This window comes from Podarcis raffonei, chromosome 2 (genome assembly GCF_027172205.1).
Source record: "Podarcis raffonei isolate rPodRaf1 chromosome 2, rPodRaf1.pri, whole genome shotgun sequence".
Taxonomy (NCBI): Eukaryota; Metazoa; Chordata; class Lepidosauria; order Squamata; family Lacertidae; genus Podarcis; species Podarcis raffonei.
In genome coordinates, this window is record NC_070603.1 from 15,848,128 (window position 1) to 15,862,099 (window position 13,972).

Below are 13,972 nucleotides of genomic sequence, written 5' to 3' on the forward strand. Positions count from 1 at the left end.
AAACTGAGATTGCAGAGTTTTGAGAAATTAAAAGAGAAGGTGAGAGATTGGTTGCATTATCACCAAATAAATGAAGTGTTTAAATTGGACAGTAAAGTTGGCTTCCAGGTGGAAAAATCAAAATTGGAGACTGAATTGTTAGAATCCAGTACTAAGAATTTGTCAAAAATGTATAATTTGCTGCTGAAATGGAATACACAAGATGAAACGGTCAAGTCAACTATGATTAAATGGGCTCAGGACATTGGTCATAATATTTTGTTTGCTGACTGGGAAAAGTTGTGGACTACCGGGATGAAATTTACGGCATGTAATGCCTTAAGAGAAAACATTATGAAAATGATTTATAGGTGGTACATAACCCCAGTCAAGCTTGCAAAGATTTACCATTTGCCTGATAATAAATGTTGGAAATGTAAAGAAAAGGAAGGTACATTTTTTCACCTTTGGTGGACGTGCCCGAAGATTAAGGCATTCTGGGAAATGATCTATAATGAACTTAAAAAGGTATTTAAATATACCTTTCCTAAGAAACCAGAGGCCTTTCTCTTGGGCATTGTCGGCCAAGGGGTGTTAAAGACGGATACAACTTTCTTTATGTACGCTACAACAGCAGCTAGAATACTCATTGCAAAGTACTGGAAGACACAGGATCTACCCACACTGGAAGAATGGCAGATGAAGGTGATGGACTACATGGGCCTGGCAGAAATGACGAGCAGAATCCGAAACCAGGGAAGAGAAGCGGCGGAAGAAGAATGGAAAAAGTTTAAGGACTATTTAAAGAAATATTACAAAATTAATGAAAGTTAGAATGATGTTGGACTGGAAAGTAAATGGTTACTATTAGCAACGGTTAAGACAAGGAGAATAAGGAAGATTAGTTTAAATTCAAAGTAAAATAAGGGAAGATTTGCTGAGTAATTGATTAGAATCTGGAATACAGAAAAGGGAGGCATGAGGAAGTCGAGGAAGAAAGGTTTAAGAAATTAGGATATGAAATGGTACTTGTGGTTTTTTTTGTTGTTTTGTTTTTGTTATTGTTTGTTTATGTATTTGTTGTTGTTATGTATCGTTTGTGTGATTATAAAAACTGCTTAATAAAAATATTATAAAAAAATAAATAAATAAACAGAAATTCACTGCTAAGAGAAATGGGATAATTGTGAAAGCAGCTGAGTCTATATGCAAAATGCATTTTTGCTGCGTATCCATATTTTTCCAAGTATATTCCTAGCTAGTATTAAATGACTGCTTAGCTGAAGTGCAATGTTTGCACTGTCCAAACAACTAGTTAACAAAAGTGCTTGTTCAGAAAAATATATGAATTAGAAAATAGAAAATCTGACTTAAATTAATAATTTAAACTGGATGCTTCGAAATTCACAATGGGCTGGAATACAAATCAGGATATTTCTGTCAAAACCATCTGGAGGATTAGAAATGTTTCAAGTGAAGCCTAAAATTAGTGCAATGTTTAACAAATATAAAAGGTGTATTTTGGTGAGATCTCTGAAGAGGCTTGGGGTTAAAAAATTATTTTTGCAAGCTACTGTTCCTGTTTCAAGTTGCTTTTAAAATCCATGACATGGTCAGCTCATTTTTCAAGCAGCAGAGCCTGTGACATCATAGCAGTGATTAAAGGAGAAATTGCTAGTTCAGCAGTGCGGAAATTGCTACTTCAATCCATGTAGCTGCTGGAAATGTGTATGGGAACTATGGCTAATAAATTATCACCAAGTAGAGGCCAACACATGCATTGTACCATACTGCTGGCATCTGCTGCAGACAAAACACCACCTTCACAGCAAGAAGGCCACAGAAAAATGTTTTAAGTGCAAATTACAAAAAGCATCCTGACTGAGCAAGCATGCTACAGTAGCTGTTCAGCTTATAAGATTTTAGATGTTCTAAAAGGCTGAATGGAATGAGGTTTCTATAGAAATTTCTGGCCATGCCCCTGCCCCCACACTTTCACTCCCCACATGCTTCAAGCAATACTCTTAAAAGCAGAGTTAAAAACTCAGATATATAAGCTGGGTGCCAGATGACACCTTAAATCTAGGTTACATTCGGCTCAACAAAATATCTATTCGCCAGGGGGTCAGATTAGATGACCCTTGAGGGCCAGATCCAATGCTACAATTCTACGATCTCAACTACATTGCTTGACTGTAGCTTGCTCTTACAACAACTCACTTGTCCCTGTATGCAAGAAGAAGAAACACGCACAGGGGAAATGGTATTACAGTGGTACCTCGGGTTAAGAACTTAATTTGTTCCGGAGATCTGTTCCTAACCTGAAACTGTTCTTAACCTGAGGTACCACTTTAGCTAATGGGGCCTCCCGCTGCCGCCACACAATTTCTGTTCTCATCCTGAAGCAAAGTTCTTAACCCGAGGTACTATTTCTGGGTTAGCGGAGTCCGTAACTTGAAGCGTCTGTAACTCGAGGTACCACTGTAATTATGAACTATGACAGAGGTTTTAAAATTGTGGTCGCCAACCTGGCACTCAGAAATCTCCACGTAGTCACAATTGGACCTATGCCAGTAGCAAAACGCACCTGGCTAATTTCTAACACTGCTTAAAAGAAAACCATTGAATTTACAGTACAGTGGTAACTCTGTTTACGAACAGTCTGGTTTAAGAATGATTTGGTTTATGAACTCCGCAAAACAGGAAGTAGTGTCCCGGTTTGCGAACTTTACTCAGGTCTAAGAATGGAATCCGAACGGTGGAAGGGTGGTGGGAGGCCTCATTAGGGAAAGCATGTTTCGGTTTAAGACTTCTGGAACGGATTATGTTCGTAAACCGAGATACCACTGTATATACTGTAGACTGTTAGACTGCAGAACAAGTTGTGATTTCTGACAGCTCCAGAGTTCAATAAATAAGCCAGTGCAGTGGGTGTTAGACTAGAATTGAGGAGATCCAGATCTCAGCTATGAAGCTAACTAGCTGAACTTGGGTCAGTCACTGCACTAGGTTCAGACATAATCAGGACAGATAAAAATCAATGAATATATATATATATATATATATATATATCTCAAAAAAATCAGATTTTTAAAAAATTTAAATCGGATTTTTAAAATAAAATGCTTTTGGAGGAAAAATCTTTCTAAAGATAATTTCCTATTTAAGTTGCATTCTAGCCAAAGGCTATTCATCAGGAAATAAGGATTTGTTTTAAGTTTTTATGTGTGCTAAAACTCAGTCTATGGTGTGTTTTTTTATTTAAAAAATCGTTTAACCACATTAGTTAACAAACTTGGATCCATATGCTATAATGTTATTGATTTAGTGAAACAAATTGTTTAAATTTTTATTAAGAAAATGGTTATTTTTCTCCTTCCAATAAAGTATAGCAGAAAAGTTGTCCAAATATAAACAGTTAACTTATTAAACCTCACAATAATTTCATAATTATCTGTCTATGTATTTCAAATAGTATAACCAAATCAGTAATTTTTGATATAACTGTAAAAATTTATTATTCCAAAAATGAAACCTTCCTCCGGTTGTCAATATTAAGAGGATGCCAGCAAGGTTGAACCTTTCTGTAAAAAAGGGATTTAAATCAAGTCTTACTGACTACTGATTTAAATTGATTTGATTTAAATCAAATCCACCCTGGACATAAGGTCACATCGCAGTTTACTGTTATAAAAACGAGCCTAGTATCCCTCTGGGTTTACATGCTCTCTCTCTGACAGAGCCACAAGAAATGCCAAAGCCTTTGCTTCCATTATTTATTAACCACAACTTGCTGCATCACCCAAACCTAGACAATCTGTACTTAATCTTAACTAGGGTTTGTTGAAACAAGCGAATTTCAGAATACTCTACTACTTAACACGTTACGTTAACTTCTCTGCATGATGGTCAGAATCAACGGCCACACCTAACCAAAGAGCTTCTGTTTCAACTTAATAAAAGTAAAACTTCAAGCTACAAACTTGGGATATTTAGCACTAGCAGCTGGAATCTTTTACTGCGTGGAGACTGGGGTGATGTGCAACAACATAATACTACAGGTACAGTGGTACCTCTGGATGCGAACGGGATCCGTTCCGGAGTCCCGTTTGCATTCTGAGCAGAACGCAACTCGCGTCAGCGCCTCTCGCGATTTGCCGCTTCTGCGCATGACATCATTTTGAGTGTCTGCAGCGAAACCCATAAGTAATGCGTTCCATTACTTCTGGGTCGCCGTGGAGCGCAACCTGAAAACGTTCAATGTGAAGCAACTTTAACCCGAGGTATGACTGTACTGGTTCATGTATCACTTATTTCTCAATGTAGCTGCAGCCACCCCACATGGAGTATTTTAGCACATATGAACCAGGCCCAAGAACCTTTCAACTGTTACAATGGGGAAAAGTTTAAGTCTGTTATTCAAAATCACATGTAACAAATTCCACTTCAGCCTCTTGAACCATCAGAAAAGGCTAGCCTCTCTAGTAGGCTGCATACAGGAATGCCAACTATTTTATCAAGAGTCTAAATATTGGTATCTTAGCAATTTATGCCAGCAGCTGAAATATAAATTATGGAAAGCACAAAAAGGAAAGTAGAAACAGCCCTGTTTTCATCTCTGCAGGAAGAACAGGTTTTTGAAAGAATGTTGCCTCTCTGCCCCACTCAAACAAAATGCCACAATTATTTTTTTCCATTATAGATGAATGCTTCCAAGTCTCTAATCACATACCACATAGCTAGTGCTATGCAATAAGAAAAACTCTCAGACTTACAGTTGATGCCTATACATTACCCTTCTATATACCTCACCATTAGGAAATAAATTCTAAGATCTGCCCAAGGATTAGATGGGGGTTTTAAGGTGTCTCGAGAACTTAATTCTGGGGTCACCTTGAGGGCAAAACCCAAGTAATTCCAACCTTGCTTGCTGCACAGTTCAGCAAGAGGTGGAAGGGTGGCTATCTTCCCCACACCCCAACCCTCGAAAAATACATAGAATTGATGCAAGTTGGAGAAGCAGCGTTCCTTCTCATTTCGTTTCAGCTCTTTGTGCTTTTGAGACTCAGCTTAGCAGCTAAGTAGCTGAACAGAAAACTGAGTAACTAAGAAGGAAGAAGAGAAAGGGGTGTGATTTGGAAGACTGGAAGGATGAACATGGAATGACCAGGTAGATTGAAGAAAGGGGGATGTCACAGGAATCAGAGAGGGCACATCCCAGGGTTCGAAATTAGCAGGGCTCTAGGCGCATTTTGTGCCTAAAGATTCTCCATTTGCAAGCACCTCAAGAGGTCTGGGTGCCATTTTCTGCACCTGGTTGACACTCAAGGATTACAGAAATGTATGTGCTTAGAAGCCTTGAAGTATATGTTAAGGAAGGACAATACGTTAAGGAGTTTAACAATAAAGAGTAGAGCAGAGCTTTCCAAACTGTGTGTCGCAATACGTTAATGTGTCGGCGTGTCGCACAAATGCTCCCCAAGGGGCTGGAAAGGGGTTAGTTTAGCCTCCGGTTTGCTAGTAAAACTGAATCACTGTGTCACAAAGTGTTGCATGTCTAAAAAGTGTCACCAACATGAAATGTTTAGAAAGCTCTGGAGTACAGTGTTTTGAAAAATGAAGTTTGGTACCAATATTTTTATTATAAACACCAAATTAAACATGTATTAACAATTTCTGTTAACAATGCGATGTTAACAATGTGTCATGTGAATTGCGTATTAGTTCATGCTTTTCAAAATAATAAATAAAAAGTGTTGCTGACCCCTCCCCCCCACAGTGGCAAGTAGACCTTCTTGCCACTTGTCTCCTAGTTTACCCCTCTCAGAGCTACAATTCTGAGCACCCTTAACAAACTACACTTCACATGATGCAAATTCAAGCATATTTATTCTAATTCTGCTGAAAACTGACTTTTACCCAGATCCCTTAGATGGGTGCTTTCTGCCTCACTCCCTTTATTTGGTCTTTCCAAGACAGAAGGGGAGATTGATCCAGGAGAGGGGCAAAAAGAAACAACTAGCATGAGTATGTGATCATGGGCCAAAAAGGCTGGCAATCTCTATGCCCATGTCACATTTTTTTCCATGGAAGAAATTGCCTGTTGTCTTTTTATCACCTTATTCCTTTCCCTCTTCCATTTCTGCCACTCCAGACAAAATTACCACCATTAATGGCTCTCCAAATCTGCAGGCTGAAGTAACCCTGCACTCCTTATATCATTGTAAGTCTGACTATGGTGGATGTAATGCTGATAAAGAACTACTCAAAACGCCAGACCAAGAAAATCCAGATATGACCTTCTCTCTCCCAGCTATAAATCTGGGCCAATGAGAGAAATGCATTTTTTTTTTTTTTGGCGACGAGGGTGGGATACGAGAGAGAGAAATGCATTTGTACAACTGGCTGAAGCTTTCAGTATTACAGCACGCAAACAGGAACAAACATGTGATTATTGTGTCAAGTGAGAAATTAGTTGTATGAAAGCCCAGAGTAAAGGCAATAGCTAAAGATATTCATTTAAATGGGCACTGATGACTACAAGAGGTTTGCTCAAATGAGTATTTGTGGTATTTGATGGCTACTAGCTTGGATGAGGACTGGTGTGGAAATAGCAGGAATGTAAACAAAATTCTTGCAATAAGCCCTGCTGACAAGGAACCATAGCTGTTGCCTTGGGGTAAATGCAAGCTGCTTTAACAATCAAAACTTGCCAGTATCTACTTGTATATTTTAATACAAATAGATACTGCAGAAAGTGCCATGTCTGAATATTCTGCAAAAGGCTACTACTTGCGCTTGGGGAAGCACAAAACAATTCTTTTCCCCTGCCCCAAATACTTACGTTAAAATATTACCAACAACACAATCATATACCTGTCTATTCAGAAGTAAGATTTGCTCAACTCATGGGTCTAACTCCTAAGTAAATACATACTGGATAGCAGCAAAGTAGTACTGTCATTTTCAATCCAATTATAGTCACTATTTCATCCACATAGGAAACACTGTGGGCCTATAGAGTTATTTCCTTTTTAAAATTATTAATACAATGAAGGAAGAAACCTATTTTAAATACCGCAAATTTAGAAAAACCAGGGATAAAAACTTTTGCAGAGAAATGAGAATGGAAAGGCATTTTTGACAGGCACCATACATATGTGTTAGCCAAGGTTACTCAACAGAACATCTTTCTTCTGCAAACCCATGAAAGCTTTGTAAATGCCATGTTTTCAGAAAGGTCACAGATAAGGCACAAGAAAAAGCAGCAAATCATAGGTGTTCTTCTCACCGTGGGTCAAAGCTAGCTGCTCAGTCTTGTACAGGATTAGTTATAGGCAATTCCCATATGTTGAGTGGCTGACTCCATTTCAACCTCTTCCAAGTCACAGGCATCTTCAGGAATGCCCAGATTCAGAAATTCTACAGCTCAGTGAGGTCACATAGACCAATGAGTTTAAATTAGAATTTGGTCATAAACAGACAACAATCTGAGTTCTGCAGAAATAAGGGAGAAAATCTCTTAACACCCCCTAAACGGGGGCGGGGGGGGGGGGCACTAAGATAACCCAGTGGAAGCTAAGCATGCTCAGTGGCCATGGAATCCTGAAAGACCATTGGTGGGGTAGGGGTGGAGACAGGTGGGAGGGGGAACACCGTAGAGTATTGCGAAGGAGAGTATTCTGAATTTTAGGTTGTAAACCACCCTAGGACCCGCTGCTGAAGAGTGGTTCAATTTAATAATAATAACAGAATTTTAGTTGGTAAACCACATCAGTTTTTTTAATATGAAACTGCCTATAAATTATTTTAATTCATTAGCCAGTAGCCAAATGTTGTCAGTTGAGTATCAATAAGATCTATTCCAGACAGTAATATAGATACCCATATAGCAAAGAAATGCTGTATGGCAGGCATTACTACAGGGGACACAGTGGCTTGCCCCACCCCACCCGGGGACCCCCATAAAGCAAAGATGCTGCTTAAGTATTTTTGCCTGCTCTTAACATGTTTGTAAGGAATGTTATTTGCCTTTTGGGCAGAAACATGGATGTGTTTGCTTTTTAACACTGTTGAAATGTTTTGAATTTGTACTATTTTATTGTTTGTATTTGCATTATTGTCTTTGTAGGTATCTTTTGGCTGAAAGGTGGCATATAAACAGCAACATAACAGTAACATTACAATGGCCAGTTTCAGATGCAACATAAGCAAATCAGCTTAATTGACCATGATCAGGAACCAAAGAACACACCTAAGTTCCCAAATGTGATATGTGTGGGGAAAACAGCCACTAGTGCTAGTTTGGATGCAAACGTTAAGCCAATACTTCATAGTTTGCTGCTCCTGGACTGGGGAGAAATTGCTCAATCTGCTTTCACCAACAGGGAGCTCGTGCACAAACTAATAACACTAGCTATAAACCATACTTAAGCTTAAGTCTAAGCGTGGACACTGTCATAAAGTTTCACAATCATACAAGAGGCACCTATTAGAAGGCAATATGATACCCGCGCTCCTCGATTCCTGCACCCTGGAGGCTCAGACAGCAGCATGAGAAGGCCTTAAAGAATGAATTTCCTAAGACGCAGTAAAGAAGCAGGTGTTATCAGATTATTGAAGGAATAATTGCAAGCAGGACTGCTGTCCTCAGGGCAAGGACTTTAGCAAAAAGAGGAAGGGGAGGAGAAGTTCTTATCATGCAGGAACGAGATGCATTCCAGCCCATATTTGGCAAATTGACTAGCCTTGATCCTATCCCATTTCAACTTCTGGTTGTCACTGCCTTGTCATTATCCCTCCTCTCCACCATCTAATCAACTTATAATTCTCCACTGGCTCCTTCTGTACTGCATTCAAACCTGCCACTATTTTCTGGGGGGAAAGAAAGAAACAACAAAAAAAGAGAGCTCAGCTGGATCAGGCCAAAGGACCAGCTAGAAATTGGTATTCCAAGCCATAATGTCTCTATTAGTGGAGGAAGAACATTGCCAGTGCAGCTAGTAGCCACTGACAGACAGCCTTATGCTTCATGAATTTATCTAATCGTCTTTTAAAGTCATCCAACCTGGCAGCCATTCGTACATCTTGTGGTAAAGAATCCCTTGACCCATGTTGCCATCCCCAACCAGTGCCTGGTTTCTCTTCTGTGCTTTCCTCAGAACTCCTGAAAGCGCACCACTTATTCCTGCTGACTCAGCCTCCCTACTCTTATTTTAACACATACAATCTGACTTCTGCCCTCACCAAAATGGCCAGTGATTATTCTGCTGCCAAATAAAAATGATTCTACAGTACTTCTCTTTGTCCTAGAGTGCACTGCTACATTTTATATAGTTGATCTTTCTCGATAACCTTTATGCTCTTGGTTCTTGCAACTCTGTCCTGACCTTATTGCTCACTCAACCTTTTCACAGAGGGAAGTTCTTCCTCAGCTTTCCTCTACTCCACTGGGGTCCATCAGAAATTTTGTTCTCTGCCCTCAGCTATTCTTTCTATCAAGGTCATTTCTCCAAAGACAATTTTGCAAAAATCCGGCCCTCCACTGTCAGCTGTGGCTATAACAATCTCCTCTTTGAATGCCCATTCTCACTCTGGAACCAAATCCACCTCTCCCATTACTCAAGATTCACATGATGCCTCTCCTTACACAGACCTCCTGTTTACTCTTGTATCCAGCAAATACTCACTTGTCTATCTATACCTTTGATACGATAATCTTTATTGTCATTGTCCCATACAGGACAACAAAATTAAAAAAAATCTACATAAGACATTCAAAAACCTATGGGTGGCCTGCCCACGCTATCTTTCTGCTTTCAGGTCCTAAAACATACCTGCCTGTGATCTTTGCTCATCCATTGCCACACTCTGAAGGTACTGAATGTGTTCTGTTTCCTATATGGATTCTGCCCTTTCTCCCTATCTGTTCCCAACGCCTGCAGATTCCTCCCATAATATCTTATTAATGTTTATTTCGTACATTTCTTTCCTTTGTTTCATCATGGAACTCAAGATGGATAACACAGGGGTGTTCGTGCTTCCAAGAATCAAAATAAACGTTATTTGCATCAGCCACCAGCCAATAAAATAAAATGTACAGAAGAGAAAGGTAAAAACATAACTATATAAAATAAATTTTGGGGATTTAGATCAAGATGCGCAAGCTTTCAGGCGCTTTAGAAATCACCAAGCTAGAAACCTTCATCAAGCCTCGCCTCCCATCACCGTTCCTCAGAAGTGAATATATATATATATATATATATATATTCCAAAAACAAGCCTTTGGCAATACTTTCTGCGGCGGGAAGGTTTCATGGAGTGGGGGGCAGAATAAATAAAATAAATGAGTAAGTAAAATATATGACACAAGTACACTTGAAGGGAGAAATTTGGAAACTTCCACATTCTCGCCCCACAATAGCTAGTTATCTTCGTAACTACGCAGATTTTTTATTATTATTAATAGATAATAATAATAATAATAATAATAATAATAATAATGCTATTTCAATTATTTACAGGACGCCCGCCCTGCTCTTTCCAACCACTTCACTCCTTTTCTGTCAGATGTTCGCTCCACGCCAAGCGTCCTCTAAGAGCCCCGACGGCCTGGGACCAGAGAGACCCCCACCGACCCACCCACCCCCGTTACCTACCGGCGTCGGCGTGAGAGGAAATGCCCTTCTGCCGTCGCGGAACCGTTGTTCCCTCAGCCCGCAGAGACAGGCGCTCTCCACTCACCCAACGGCTTCGCACGGCCGTTGGCAACCGCCTCCCAGTTTGAATCGCGCCAGCCTGACGCCTCTCCAGATCCCGATTGGCTGCGCCGTACTGGCACCGCGAAGCTGAGCGTGACGACACCGCGCCCGCTCCCTGACGCGCCGCACGTTCGGCCTATCAGCCCGGAGCGGGACGCTCGCGGCGCCTTCTTTCTCAAGGGCAAGGGCTTCTTTCCTCCCGGCCCCGCCCTGCTCACCTCTATTAAGTGCCCACGCGGCCCAATTAGGTAGGCGGTGTTCTTGTGATAGCCGTCTCACCTCAGGCCAATTCCCACCTTCTGTAGTTCCTATTCCATTCATGCAGGACAAATCAAGCCCATGAGGCGGGAAAAGGGTAGGAGGTTAACATTAAAGGCAAGCGACAAGGAATCTCTTTCTTGTGGTTTGCATAGCACTGCTTTTATATTTGCTTCTGGTGGACATTTTTTAAATTCCTCATTGCTGAAAAGGCTGAGTTTTCTCTTCTATACTGTATTAGAGGAGGGCAGGGACGACGACCTATTCCCCCCCCCACTCCTAAATTAAAAGAAAAATAGGTTTTCCCAGCTTGGACTCGTGTGCATTTAATAACTGCGGGGGGGGGCGTGGATTAACAATATATTATATACACACACACAGTGCTTTTTTCTGGGGGGGATGCAGGGGTACTCAGACCCCTAAACATTTTGTGAATATCACTGCCTCATTGAGGAGCAGTATTTCAATATGAGTAGGAAAATGTGAGTACCCCTAAATGTTTTTTAAGAAAAAAAAGCTCTCTGTGTGTGTGTTTCAAAATCCACATTACCTTTAGAGGGCCAGCCAAAATGTCCCCAAATAGTGAGCAAGCTCCAGAACTCTTCATCATACTGGATGTTAATCAAAATGGGGCAGGGTGGTTTAATGTTGAAGCTGCATAAACCCGGTTCACAAGTAATGGTAAGCCAAACATTTACAGTGGACACGGCACTCCTGCTGCACTGCTGTGAGCTAAGCCATTTTTTTATTATTATTATTATTATTATTATTATTATTATTATTATTATATTTATATACTGCCCTTCCTCTAAAGCAGGCATGTCCAACTCCCAAGAGACTGCAATCTACTTCCACTATAAAAAAAAACTGGCAGTGGTCTACCCATTGGATTGACCAAAGTTTTGGGGAGGAACAGTGGCGTAGGAAGGGGGGGCGGAGGGGGCGGGCCGCCCCGGGTGGCACTCTGTGAGGGGTGACAGGATGGCCCCTGCCTCCCCCCAGCTGTAGAGTGGCTGAGGGTGCCCGCAGTCTGTATGGGCACCACTCACGTGGCGTCCATACATGCATGCATACAGGCTGCCACTTGCGCGGCAGTCTGTACAGTCTGCGCCGCCCTGGGTGCCAGTATGGGTTCCTCCACCACTGGGAAGGAAGACCCAAAGTAGTTGAGCTTTTTTTTGCTTCTTGCTTTTCTTTTAATCAACCAGGGACACCCCGCAATCGACTGGTAGATCGCAATCGACGGGTTGGACATGCCTGCTCTAAAGATCTCAGGGTGGTTCACAAGAAAATAATAATTTTGTTGATCAATGTGGGGTATAAAAAAATAAAAGATGCCCAATTGCCTAACAATTTGAGCAACTTATAGGGATGTGGAATTCTAGTGCAAACTAATAGAAAATGAACTATCCATATATAGATTTTCATTTTCAAAAACAACCCATAATTCTTTTTTAAAAGCAAAATATAGCACATACAAACAAAGCACACATGGTTGGGGCTTAGCATGCCATCCGAACCTGGGCTCGTGGTTGTACCCAAGGTTTGTTCTTGGGTTTAGGGCTCACGGTTTGTCTGGCAGAGACAACTCACAAGCCGGGATTTGGATAACACACTTAGCCAGCAGCACAGCAACAGGACTGAGGAAGAGCTTCTCAGTGTGAGTTTAAAAAATGGCCTATCCAAATAGTGAGATGGTTCTCATTACCCCTTTTGTTTCAATCTTCTCAACAGTGAGTCCTCATTTTGTGGCTACTCAGCACCTCATTGGGATGTGTTTGAATTCCCACCCACCTGCAAGAGTTTTTGTACTTCTGGAACGTGTGCAGAGGAGGGCAACCAAGATGATCAAGGGTCTGGAAACCAAGCCTTATGAGAAGCAGTTGAAGGAGCTGGGTATGTTTAGCCTGGAAGAAAGCAGACTGAGAGGAGATATTATTTTTATTAGTCCACAGTTCCATGATTTAAAAAGAAAGGAAAGAAAGAAAGATGTAAGTTCCTTATCAAGAAAAGAGTGGTTATGACAGCTTTTTCCCACTCCCTACTGCTCACAGTAATGAGCTAATCATAGTCCTAGAGCTCAGTAATGTTAGTGTCTGTAAAACTGCCTGCTTTAATTTTACCTTTTGTTCTACCCATCTGCTTTCATTCATTTCTTAATCCATTGAAATTTCGAAATGTTTTGCGTAGTTGAAACTGCAGCGCGCAGCACCTCCTTACTACACACATGACCCCACGCAAACCTATGTATAGTCCCAAAATATTCCGGTTAAACATGTCTGGCATTCATTGCAGATATGCTCACAAACACCAGGTGCATAAAAATAAATAAGGGGGATGTTAACGGCAATAATTGGTGTTTAATAAGCAATAGGAGTGGGAAAAGGCTTTGTAGTAGCATAACTGGGGCAAAGATGGAATGAGTACATAGCTGTCAACTTACAGATTTGAAAATAAGGGACCAGCAGCCTCAAAAATAAGGGATCAGCAGCCAAAATAAGGGATTTTGCTGTTGTAAAGAGTTACATACATTGGTAGGATTGACAGATGCTGTCAATCCGGCATGAGGCGGTTGCGCTGCTGAAGCACCGCCCTTCTATGTCCCTCCCCATCCCATCCCCTCCTCTTCCTCCTCCCTCAGGCCGCCTCCTCAGCTGTCACCATTGCTGCTGACTCCGGGCTCGCAGGCAGCGTGGGCGAGAGTCTCGCTCCCTCCCCCCGCCTTGGGTGGGGAACTCCTCGCGCCAGGATGACGGCGCCAGCGCGCGCCCTCTCTCGCGGCGGAGGACCCCGAGCCGCTGCTTCCCTCCTGAGCTGGGTGACCTGGGAAATTTAAGGGACATCATCAATAAGGGACAGCAGCAGGACACGGTGCTGGGATAAGGGAGTTTCCCGCCAAATAAGGGACAGTTGACAGCTATGAATGAGTATATACCCAAGATTTATAATGGGCACGCCCCCCCCCCCGTGACACA

The 13,972-nt window shown here is 41.4% G+C and overlaps 1 protein-coding gene across 2 annotated transcripts in view; it reads right to left on the minus strand.

Annotated features, from left to right (window-relative positions):
* Nucleotides 1–10,769, minus strand: part of RACGAP1 (Rac GTPase activating protein 1) — a 33,090-nt gene extending 22,321 nt beyond the window's left edge. Inside the window, exon 1 of one of the 2 annotated variants that reach the window (XM_053375058.1) lies at nucleotides 10,638–10,769. The gene's annotated coding sequence lies outside the window, so the exon portion shown is untranslated. Of the gene's footprint in view, nucleotides 1–7,270; nucleotides 7,400–10,637 lie in introns of those variants that run through there. The other variant, XM_053375059.1, reaches the window with a different exon arrangement.
* Between the last annotated feature and the right edge of the window lie 3,203 nt (nucleotides 10,770–13,972).